Source organism: Hylobates moloch, unplaced genomic scaffold (genome assembly GCF_009828535.3).
Source record: "Hylobates moloch isolate HMO894 unplaced genomic scaffold, HMol_V3 SCAFFOLD_6, whole genome shotgun sequence".
Taxonomy (NCBI): domain Eukaryota; kingdom Metazoa; phylum Chordata; class Mammalia; order Primates; family Hylobatidae; genus Hylobates; species Hylobates moloch.
Window position 1 is genome coordinate 12,128,078 of NW_026652281.1, and position 11,063 is coordinate 12,139,140.

Sequence of the window (11,063 nt, forward strand, 5' to 3'; positions counted from 1 at the left end):
ACATAACATCTATCCCTAATACAGATTAATATCTTGAATAAAAGACATCTGATTATAAAAACCTAGAAGAGAAGGGTCTACATTTTTTTTTAAACAGGGTCTCCGTCTGTTGGCCAGGCTGGAGGGCAGTGCTGCAATCATAGCTCACTACAGTCTCCAACTCCTGGCTTCAAGTGATCTTTCTGCCTCATTTTGCCAAGTAGCTGGGACTGATGGAGGACAGGTGAGCCCCAAATTGGGGCTTAGCCTGCAAGAGCTCTTGGCTTCACCCGAGAAAGAATTTAAGGGTAAGCTGAGGGTAGAGTAGAAGAAAACAGTTTTACTGAAGCAGCAGTGTTATAGATCCGGCAGTGTTACAGCTCTGTGACAGCCCCTGCAGAGCAGGGCTATGCCATAGGCAGCAAGTAGCAGCTCAGGGCAGTTCTGCATTCATATTTATACCTACTTTTAATTGCATGCAGATTAAGAAGCAGTTTATGCAGAAATTTCTAGGGAAAGGGTAGTAACTTCTGGGTCATTGGGTTGTTGCCATGGAAAGGGAAACTCATAGGTGTTGCCATGGCAGTGGTAAACTGACATGGCACACTGGTGGGCGTGTCTTATGGAAAGCTGGTTCCACCCCCTCCCTGATTTAGCTAGTCCTCAATTTGGTCCAGTGTCCGAGCCCCACCTCTAGAGTTGAGTGCCACCTCCTGCCTTAGGACTACAGGCACGGACCACCATGCCCTGCTAAGAGAAGTGTCTTTAAACGGGAGGTACATACCTGTCTCACCCCACCTTTCCTCTTTACTGCCAACTGGAAAATGGACCTGATGTACGCAACTCAAGCTGCTTTACTGCACCTTGAGATAAGAGTCATACACCAAGAATGTTAAGAAAGCTGCAAAGAGCTTAGGCCATTGAGAACTTTATGGAACTGTCGTGCCTACTCTTTTCTCACCAATTTCACACTTACATGAGAGAAATAAACCGCATATGTTTAAATCACTGTTAAGTTGGGCTTTTTGCTACTTGAGCTAAACCTAATTCAAAAAGTTATATCACACAGACTTCTTTTGATTTTCAGATTCCAAAATGTTCTGGCTATAACTGTCTCTCCTGCTCTCTTTATCCATTTGCATTGATTTACCAAAACAAAATAAAAAGTACTGCCTTTGCCATTTTAATGGGCTTTTAGGAGAAAGTGGCTATAAATGTATGTGTTCAGAGGACTATCTTTAATCGGAAGTCTGCTCTCATAAGATTGTTGAGAAAATTAAACCGTATAAGAAATAGAAACTTTCTAGTATAATGCCTAGCTCAGGGCAGGCACTTAATAACAGACAGTAATTATGATGGTGCTTTTATTATCATTATTACCATTGCTATTATTTCAAATGTGTCATCTCGCACTCATTTCTACAAGTCACGCTAACATGCAATTTGAAAGGAAAAGAAACTCATGGCATATATATTGTTTGTAGCTGCACTAATCTAAATCAACATACATATATTGATATTTTTTCATAAATCAAGAGAATGTTTTTCATTGATTAGGGATTTAAACAGCCTGATTTAGCTTCTGTAGGCAAGAAATTATGTTTTGTAGACCAGGCAGAAATTGAATTATATGCAAAAAGTCATTCTGCTGCCCTCTCATTTCCTCATGCACTAGGTACTTGGAAGCTTGATTGAATTCTCACAATAAAGGTCAGAGAGGCATTAGGTCCACTGCTCGCTAAGAGAAGCGTCTTTAAAGTGAGGTGCTTCCCTATTTACAGCAGGTGCTCAGGTAAGAATCTTAATGCTCCAACATCCTTTTCTTCAGCTGCAAACATGAGGATAAATTTATGTCCTTACTTTGTTCTCCTAATCTTTTTGTTTTTGCCCTTTTCTTAATCCCTGATGCTTTTATTTTTGTTTATTTATTTATTTTTGAGCAGAGTCTTGCTCTGTCGCCAGGCTGGAGTGCAGTGGTGCGATCTATGCTCACCGCAAACTCTGCCTCCAGGGTTCAAGCGATTCTCCTGCCTCAGCCTCCCGAGTAGATGGGATTACAGGCGCCCACCACCACACCCAGCTAAGTTTTTTATTTTTAGTAGAGACAGGGTTTCATCATCTTGGCCAGGATGGTCTTGATCTCTTGACCTCCTGATTCACCCGCCTCGGCATCCCAAAGTGTTGGGATTATAGGCATGAGCCACCATGCCTGGCCGTCCCTTATGCTTTCTACGTCTCTAATGATTGCTAAAAATAGCTCTACAATCCAGCTGGAGACAGTATAAGTGGATGCTTAACACCTGTGTGCAAGTGCAGGCCTACCATTAGCTGAGTAACCTCTTTATACCTCCGTTTTCCCATCAGGAAAATGGGGCTAATGTTAATGTCTGCCTCTTGGGAACGTGGTAAAGATTACATGAGCTAATGCTTGCAACATGCTTAAAACAGACTGCTACATAGTAAACATAAAATAACCCCGAGAACCATTAATAGTATATTGCAGGCACTGTGCTCAACCATGCGGATTATTTAATTATTTGATTACCACAGAAACTCTGTGAGGTCAATGCTATTATTTTCCCTATTTTACCAATGAGGAAACGAAGGTAGGGAAAGGTTAGGTAACTTTGCTAATTTGTCACAGATTATTGGTAATGAAACCTGGCTTTGAATCTGGCTTTGGATGTCTGCCTCAACGGTCATTATTGTTTCATCCATTCCATAGCACCTGTCTGAATCAGCTTTGCTGTTAATAATAGTTAATGACAAACACTCTGTAGTCTTCTGCATCAATTGAAAATGATGCAAAAATTTGAGTTAGATACAAGGAGTTCCAAGAGATCTATTGTACAGAATGGTGACTAGAGTTAATAACAATGTATAGTATTCTTGAAAACCGCAGAAAATAGATTTAAAGTGTTCTCGCTACAAAATAATAAGTATATGAAGTAATGCATATGTTGATTACCTTGATTTCACCCTTCCACAATGTGTACATATATGAAAACAACATGTTATATACGATACATATATACAATTTTTATTCATCAATTAAAAAAATTAAACAGGCTGAATGCAGCGGCCCACACTTTTAACTGCAGCACCTTAAAGGCCAAAGCAGGAGAATCACTTGAGCCCAGGAGTTCAAGACCAGCCTGGGCAACATAGTGAGACCCCAGTCTCTGCAAAATATAAAGGATAAATAAAAAAGTAAAAGTAAATATGAGCGGGTATGGAAGTAGAAAAATAAATAACTAAATAAAATTATGCAGAAATTATTTTGCTCATATTCTGTGCCAAGTACAGGAAAACCTCTACAGAGTTAAAGAGATGGAAAATAATAGCCAGTATCATTCAGCTCCTACTGCGTGCCCATTCAGTAATAAGCACTTGAGTTGTATTAACTCATTGAATCTCACAATCACCCTATAAGGAATATACTGTTAATATCCCCATCATTAGCCAGGTTCAGTGGCTCATGCCTATAATCCCAGCACTTTGGGAGGCCAAGGCAGGTGGATGACGAGATCAGGAGATGGAGACCATCCTGGCTAACACGGTGAAACCCTGTCTTTACTAAAAATACAGAAAATTAGCTGGGCTTGGTGCCCAGCATAAACATAGGTATTAAAATAACTTCATTTTAATTTAATTGATTTTATTCATAGTTCCGTATATTCAGTTTCCTGAAGCCTCCCCAGAAGCTGAACAGATGCCAGCATCATGCTTCCTGTAAAGCCTGTGGAACAATGAGTCTGTAGTCCCAGCTACTTGGGAGGCTGAGGCGGGAGAATCGCTTCAAATTGGGAGGCGGAGGTTGCAGTGAGCCAAGATCACGCCACTGCACTCCAGCCTGGGCGACAGAGCGAGACTCCGTCTCAAAAATAAATAAACAAATAAATAAATAATTAATTAATTAAAAAAAACAAAAAGATCCCTATCACACAGTTGAGGAAACAGAGGCAGAGAGAGGTTTAGTATTAAGGAGTAGCAAGTGGAAGAGATCATTATGTCTTACTGCCTCTGAAGACTTTGCCCTTTAACAATTCTTAATCTACCCAGGAAGACAGACAGAGTCTTCAACCTGCTTGTCTAAGATATGTCTCTGCTCCTGTCATCTCCCCCGCCCACTCCCATGCTAAGGTTTACATTCTAGTTAACTATTCAGGAGCTATTCTAGACAACTAGGTGCACATTCTAGACAGCTATTTAGAAGCTGCCCTGTACATTGGCTCACCTGTGTTGAAGCCGAGCATGTGGGCGACTTCCCTCTCTGCAATCACCACCTTGCTTTTGCCCTGGATATAGGTGGCAGTGGCCAGTCTGTAGGAAAGCAAGATCTCAAAGAGCCTCCTCCTGAGCTGCACTGCACACAGGCACTGCTGTGTCCCTTGCTTGGGGTCTATGTCCATCTTGTATGTGTGGAAGGCTTGGTGGAAGATAGTCTTCATTACCTATGAGGAGAGAGCAAGAGAGTTGGGAACCTGGCTCTCTGCTTCAGGAAATCCATCCTGCAGACTGACAAAAATACTTTCTCAGCATGGTTTTAACGAGAACTCAGGAAGCTAAATTTCTTACAATTGGTGGTGGAGGGTGGAAGTAATGATGAAGCAGTTATTTAAAATTTTGCTTGTAAAGGACCAATAATTTAAAAATGCGTATGGTACAATCATGGCGTGGATCCTTCATGAGTGGTTTAGCATCATCTCCCAGTGCTGGTCTCATGATAGTGAGTTCTCGCGCGATCTGCTTGTTTAAAAGTGTGTAGCACTCACCCCGCCCCATCCTTGCTCTTCCTCTGGCTGTATGAAGTGCCCACTCTCCCTTTGCCTTCTGCCATGATTGTAAGTTTCCTGAAGCCTCCCCAGAAGCTGAACAGATGCCAGCATCATGCTTCCTGTAAAGCCTGTGGAACTATGAACCAATGAAACCTCTTTGCTTTATAAATTACCCAGTCTCAGTTACTTCTTTATAGCAGTATGAGAATGGACTAATGTGTGCCTGACATAGGAATTAATTCACCATTAGTCCCACTCATTCAAGGCAACCCATTCCTCCTGGCCCTAGTCAAGACCTGAGCCTCGTCCCACAAGGCTCAGCACAAATACAGATTCCCCTGGAAGCCTTCACAGGCCCTCCAGAACCTTTGCTATGGTTGTTAGTACCCGATATGTCTCCTTATAGCATTTATCTTTATTTTAGTTGAAAAAATTATTTTAAGTGCATTAGTCATTTAATGTCTGTTTCACTCAACAGAAACTTAGTGACATTAGACAGGGACCAAGTCTTAGTTATCACTGTAATCCCCAGTACCTAGTAAAGTGCTTGGCAAATAATAGGTGCTCAGTGAATACTTGCTGAGTGAATGACTGCTTTCTGAAGAGAAGTTTGAAATGATGCATATACTGTATCACCTGGCATGTTCTGCTCTGAGATGCAGGTTAGCAAGATGCAAATAGAAGTGGCTTGTACAGTTAGGAGAAAAGTATTTCTTATAATCAGAACTCCTGACTTAGCGTGGTTTCAAGGCTGGTTAATTCCAGAGCCCAGGCTCTTTTTTTTTACACAGGGCCTTCCTCTGTCATTCAGACTGGATACCATGGCATGATCATTGTTCACTGTAACCTCAAACTCCTGGGCTCAAGTGATCCTCCTGCCTCAGCCTCCCAAGTAGCTGGGACTACAGATGTGCAGCACCATGCCTGGCTAATCCAGGCTCTTTTAATCTTTTCATTCTGCTATTCTCTTCAGGGCATCAGCTGGCTCCACTCATGGTTCCAATATACTGGCCATAATTCCAAAGCGAGAAGATTATATCCAGGAGCAGAAAAACGTTCCTTCCTTGTGCCCTTGTTCAAGAATGAAGGAAATCTCCCAGTACACCCCTCATTGGCCAGAATTTTGCAACACACCCCTCCTTGGTCATTGGCAAGGGTGATGGCATTCTGACGATCACTTTAAACCAAGCCAGACTCAGTCTTGAGTCCAGGAAGGGGCCCAGTTTTACTGTTCTCCTGGCCCATGAATGCAGTCATGACTGTGTTGGCACAAAAGATGCCTGCTGTGTGTGCATGTGTGTGCCTGTGTGTGTGCTGATACTGGAGTGAGAAGCGGAGTTTTATAAGCACCCAAGAATGCCTGCCATCCACCCTCACTGTGCATCAATAGGCTAGTAACATGCAGAAACTCATTAGAAGAAATATTGGCATCCAAATACTGTGTGTAGCCATGGAAGAAAAGTACAATTTGCCTTAAAAAATTCCTATTTTTCAGGGTCATTCAGATGGCAATGGAGTGCTGATTAAATCCTCTGACGTCAATAATTCACTGCAGACAAAAAATTAAAAAAAGGGCCTCTTAGTTACTTTCACTGTAATTCAAATACTAATGGTCTCATTTTCAGAAGTTTAAAAGAAGTCAGATTACACAGATTTAGTGACTAATATAAAAACCAAAAGAAGGTGAACACTACAAGATACCAAGTCAAAATATTTACCATGTAACAACAATAATAGCAGCAAGTAACATTATGTATATAGTGTTTATTTCGTGTTTTAGTGCCAGGCACTGTTAGTCGTATACTGGCATTATTTCACTTGATCACAAATATAAGGAATTCACAGACTGCCTTGATGGTTTTAAAAATCTTTTTATAAAGCAATTGGAATATTTATATTCAATAGGCAAGAAGAGAGAAATATGTAATATACAGTACTATAATATAACAATAATACAATAAGTATAATATAACGAGCCAATTGAAAGAACTAGGTGCAGTGGCTCACACCTGTAATCCCAACACTTTGGGAGGCCAAGGCAGGCAGATCACCTGAGGTCAGGAGTTTGAAAGCAGCCTGGCCAACATAGTAAAACCCCATCTCCACTAAAAATACAAAAATTAGCTGGGCATGGTGGCGGGCGCCTGTAATCCCAGCTACTTGGGAGGCTGAGGCACGAGAATCGCTTGAACCCGAGAAGTGGAGGCTGCAGTGAGCTGAGATCATGCCATTGCACTCCAGCCTGGGTGACAGAATGAGACCCCGTCTCCAAAAAAAAAAAAAAAAAAGAACTAGAATGAGCATGGAGGTTGATGCCTATCATGCCTGTAATCCAGCACCTTGGAAGGCCAAGGTGGGTGGATCGCTTGAGTCTGAGAGTTTGAGATCAGCCTGGGCAACAGGACAAATACCTATCTCTACAAAAAATATAAAAATTATTCAGGCGCCGGGCGCGGTGGCTCACGCTTGTAATCCCAGCACTTTGGGAGGCCGAGGCGGGTGGATCACGAGGTCAGGAGATCGAGACCATGGTGAAACCCCGTCTCTACTAAAAATACAAAAAAATTAGCCGGGCGTGGTGGCGGGCGCCTGTAGTCCCAGCTACTCAGAGAGGCTGAGGCAGGAGAATGGCATGAACCTGGGAGGCAGAGCTTGCAGTGAGCCGAGATTGCGCCACTGCACTCCAGCCTGGGTGACAGAGCGAGACTCTGTCTCAAAAAAAAAAAAAAAAAAAAAAAAAAAAAAATTATTCAGGCATAGTGGTTCCCACCTGTAGTCTAAGCTACTTGAGAGGCTGAGACGGGAGGATCACTTGAGCCCAGGAGGCAGAGGTTGCAGTGAACCCTGGTTGTACCACTGCACTCTAGCCTAGCTAACGCAGGGAGACTCATCTTAAAAAGAAAAAAGAACTAATTTTTTTTTTTAATTGATTTAGGGGAGTTAGGGCATTAATAAATGTGAAAACCTTAGATGGCACTAAAAAGTGCCAATTTTTGTTTGTTTGTTTGTTTTTGAGACAGAGTTTTGCTCTTGTCATCCAGTCTGGTGTACAATGGCACAATCTAGGCTCACTGCAACTTCTGCCTCCTGGATTCAAGCGATTCTCCTGCCTCAGCCTCCCAAGTAGCTGGGACTACAGAGGCCCGCCACCATGCCTGGCTAATTTTTGTATTTTTGGTAGAGGCGGGGTTTCACCATGTTGGCCAGGCTTGTCCCAAACGCCTAACCTCAGGTGATCCACCTGCCTCAGCCTCCCAAAGTGCTGGGATTACAGGCGTGAGCCACCATGCCCAGCTTAAAAGTGCCAATTGTTATTTAGAGTGAGGCAATGGTCAGCAGCTCAAGGTAACCATTGGACCAGTTAGTGTCCTCTTCAATGTCACATCCCTGCCTGCCCTTCCTCTGGGGTAAGGCTGCTCCTCCAGCACTAAGCAGTGCGGCAGCCCATGGGACGCCAGTCTTCTCCAAACTTCCCTGTTGGGAAACGGCACCACCATACTCCCAGCTACCAAAGCTACAGACCCTGCAGCAAGCTTGACCCTGTTGATTCTGTCCTAAAATGCATAAATCCCATAAATGAACATTGGGTGTTGTCTGGGAGCATTGGCCCACATTTACTGCCTCTGGAACCCAGCATGGTGGAACAGCTGCTCTTTCAAGTGGCTGGTTGCTAATTGTCATGGCATAAAGAAAGAGAGTTCTGGACGGTTTCACAATGGTGATTAAACGACCTGTCACTTCTATTCACAAAGCATTGGTGAGAGCAAGTTTCATAGCCCTACCCAACCACAAGGGGCCGAGGAAGCACAGTCCTATGAAGGGCCCAGAAGGCAGGCAGTTGGAAGTATTCAGGAAACAGCACCATTCACCAGCTCCCCAGCCCTCTTGTCATTTCAAATACCTTTGTCACCCTATTTATTTCTTTCACAGGAAACCACTATGAGAAATATCACTAACATCTTATTCATCATTTGCCATTTTATTTTCTGTCTCCCCCTTTAGAATTGAATCTCCAAGATGACACTGCTGTTGTCGTCTTATTTGTCATTATGTCTTCAGTACCCAGTGCAGTGCCTGCCACACGCTGGCAGCTTATTCATTTACTCACTCATTCATACTACCAAATTATTGAACATATTAGTGTCCTTGAGTTAGCCTCACAAATTGTCACAAATTGGGCAGCTTACAACTAATTTATTTTCTCATAGTTCTGAAAGTCAAAAGTCAGTCTGAAATTAAGGTATCAACAAGGCCACACTCTGCTCCCTCTGAAGGCTCTAGGGGGTGATCTTTCCTTGTCTCTTACAGCCTCTGGTGGCTCAAGGGCTCATGGTCGCATCACCCCAATCTCTGCTTCCATCTTCAATGGCTTTTTCCTTTCTGTTGCTTAAAAAGATACTTGTCATTAGATTTAAGACCTACTTACATAATCCAAGGTAATATCATCTCAAGATTCATAACATAAGTATATCTTCAAAGACTTTTTTTTTCCCCCAAGTAAGATCACATTCACAGGTTCTAGGGCTTAGGATGTGGACGTGTATTTTGGTGGGGGGCCACCATTCAACTCACTATAAGCACCTACTATGTGCCACACACCATTCTAAGTGCTGAGATGACCACAGTGAAAAATATGAATACAAGTCTCTGACCTTATAGAGCTGAAATGTGAGTGGGTGATTCAGAAAGTAGGCACAATAAACACGGGAAGTCTACAGTGTGTTGGGAAATGAGTGCTACGGAAACAAAAAGGAAAGAAGGGGAGGTAGGGAATTTAAGAGACAGACTTCTAAATGTAAATACAGGGGGCAAGGGAAGGCTTCGATGGGAAAGTCATATTCGAGCAGACCCTGGAGAAAGGTGAGCTTGAAGATGATTTGTCACATAAACAAACAAAAGATTGACTCTTGAACTGCGAGCAGCACATATTTTCTCCTTCTGTTTTCACAGTCATTATCTTGCTCTGATTAATAAAAATCGTGAATCTTGAAAAAGCCACTTCTCCTGTTTCAGGCAAGGTGTTAGGTTATTAAATGAGATAACGCTGTACTGGTCCCTTTAGACTTCACAGCAACCCCGTAAGGACGATGAACTCCCAAGAACCAAGAACCAAGCTGAGATCTTCTGACTACATCAGTGGTTTTCAAAGCACAGTCTCCTGACCCCACAACATCAGCATCACCCTGGCGTTTGTTAGAAATGCAATTTTGGGCCAGGCACGGTGGCTCACACCTGTAATCCCAGCACTTTGGGAGGCCAAGATGGGAAGATCATTTGAGGCCGGGAGTTCAAGACCAGCCTGGGCAACAAAGTGAGACGTTGTCTCTACTTTAAAAATAAGACAATTAGCTGGGTGTCGTAGCATGTGCCTGTAGTTCTAGCTACTTGGGAGACTGAGGCAGTAGGATGGCTTGAGCCCAGGAGTTCGAGGCTGCAGTTAGCTATGATTGTACCACTGCACTCCAGCCTGGACAAGAGAGCAAATACTCTGTCTTTAAAAAAAGGTCCAATTTTGGGGACCTCACTCAAGACCTGCTGGAGCCCATTCCAGAAACTCTGCCTTTTTAAATGCCAATTCGTCCCTGTGAGTCTGACCCAAAATTCCCAGTACGTCTTGGACACGCAATCCAAATCCTACCTCCTTTCCTACCACCTCTAGCCAAGGATCTGAGACATATTTATTTCAGACAGGTCCCCAAGTAGTAGGCGAAAGCTAGCTTTCCCTAGCCCTGAAGTCCTGAATGGTAGACGGCTCACCAGGTGGAAATAAAGCTTTTTAAATTAAGCATCTTCTTAGTAAGACTCTTCCTTGAAATAATAGGCTGCTAGATCCTAGCAACATCCGAAGACCTCATTAGAGAATCACAACATGCAGGAAAAAGGTTTTCACCTCCCTGTCTTCAGAGGCCATCCACTGCCTTTCTCATTTACTCAGCAGCTAGTATTAGCTGAGTACCATACTTATTAAGTTCCAGGCACTGTTCAGTCCTAAAAATGGACACTGAACCAAACAGACACGATCCCTATGATTTTGGAGTTTGCAGCTCAGAGAAGTAGACAGATAATTCATCAGATAGACAAACACATCACCAGATTGTGAAATGTGCTATGAAGAAATGAACAGGTTCAGAGGTGGAGAACTACGAGGGCTTTATTTTTTTTAATTATCCAAAACAGTGGTTTTATTTATGATCTCTTCTTCTATTTTTAATTTTCTGGGTACAAAGTAGGTGCATATTTATGAGATGTTTTGGTACAGGCATGCAGTGTGAAATAAGCACATCATAGAGAAAGGGGTATCCATTC

At 42.8% G+C, this 11,063-nt stretch overlaps 1 long non-coding RNA gene across 1 annotated transcript; it reads left to right on the forward strand.

The window, feature by feature from the left end:
* Window positions 1-723: 723 nt before the first annotated feature.
* LOC131383768 (uncharacterized) lies at window positions 724-9,923 on the forward strand. The gene is made up of 3 exons (XR_009214026.1): window positions 724-755; window positions 1,655-1,771; window positions 9,820-9,923. It is a non-coding gene; the product is annotated as an uncharacterized LOC131383768 (long non-coding RNA).
* The last annotated feature ends 1,140 nt before the right edge of the window (window positions 9,924-11,063 follow it).